The following is a 1,597-nucleotide window of genomic DNA, read 5'->3' on the forward strand; positions in this document are numbered from 1 at the left end:
TCCTTATCTGCTTTGCTCTGGGAATTGCAGCTCATTTTTGTCCATTTCTGCCTGTGAGGAAAGGCAGTTGCATGCTTTGTCTTCTAAATAGGAAAACTGTCTATGGTCCTTGGAGTGTGTGTATATGCATTCTGCTCATGTGGCTAGCACCATCATCAGCTTCAAGTGCTGTGGGTATTTGCATACCTGCAGCTGTAATATGCTTACAGCGTGGAAGCACACCATCAATAGCTTGAAAGAACAATCTACAGGAATGAGTTCTGTTGCTTTCCAAGTCTGAGAGATCTTTAAGATGATGAGACCTGAAGAAGAATGTGTTGCATTTGCAAGCTTGTTTAAATCTATCCCAACCATGCAGTTGGTCCAGTAAAAGATACCACCCACAAAAATCCTTGTTTCCATGCATATTTCTTGGACCATCATGGCTATAACATCATTCAACACTATCAAAGGGAGTACTAGCAACGGGTTTTTTCACTTGAAGCTTGGTTGCTGTACCTAGGATGTTGCAAGATTTAAAAAAGAAGCTTTCACCTATGCTACAGTCTGCACATTAAGTAACAGAGAGACTAGGGAGGTTCTATATTGTAGTAGTATACTCATGATTTTTTTTTTTTTAGTTAATTACTTATACGAGCCATTAATATTTTATGTCTAGTCAAAATAGTACTATATAGTACAAAATAATACTAAGTCAACACTAGTCTTGCTTGGATAACTTTAAAAGTAACACATTAAAGATACCTATTACTAGCTAACTATAAAAGTTTACATACTTCTGTTCCTCTTTGTATTTAATTCATTTTGTGTTATCTCTAGTACATGAGCAGGACCAGAGCAATTTGAAGTGAGCATCTCCAAAGAAATAGTCTTAAATCATAACAAAAACTTCAGTAAATGCCAAGCTTCATTCATCTATGTCATGTGCGCTAGAAAGATACTTAGGTTAACAATAGTATTATGGACCAGATGTTTAAACATAGACTGAATTCTTCATGGATTTTTGCCTTGCAGTTTTTGGGCCTGAAATTTAATTTTTCCTTTAAAATAATCCAACATTGTCGTATTATTTGTTTTTGCTCATCATTTTATATAAGGATCCTAGAACAATTTTAAAAAATGTAGGTTATGCATCAAGCACACCCTTCTTTTAAGCATTAGCTTGACTAATATGGTAGCATAGGTAAAGAAACTAGGGGTCAGTGATGTTCAGGGACAGTTGTTTAATAGCAAAACAGTGAAGAAGTACTATTTGGTTTGCCAGAATGAACAACCAAAGAGATTGATTTGTTTCCCTGTGTATCGGGTTATTCTGTTGTACTCAATGGGTGCATCTACATGTGCAATTAAGCCAAAGAAACTCTAGTGCTTACTGCGCTGGAGTTTTTCCTCCAGGGTGCTGTGTTTACACATGCACCTGGGAGCACAGCATGTTGAGCTGGGTTGAAGCAACCCCAGCTGGCTGGGGGCATGGGGGCTAGCCTGCTGGCCCAGGCTTCTCTGACCTGGCTCAACATGCTGTGAAGGGGCTGGACTATCCTGCAGAATTCATTAGTTTACTCCTGCTAATACCACTGCACATGTGGACATGCAATGT

The sequence above is a fragment of the Alligator sinensis genome, unplaced genomic scaffold (genome assembly GCF_000455745.1).
Source record: "Alligator sinensis unplaced genomic scaffold, ASM45574v1 scaffold978_1, whole genome shotgun sequence".
In the NCBI taxonomy this organism is placed as follows: Eukaryota; Metazoa; Chordata; order Crocodylia; family Alligatoridae; genus Alligator; species Alligator sinensis.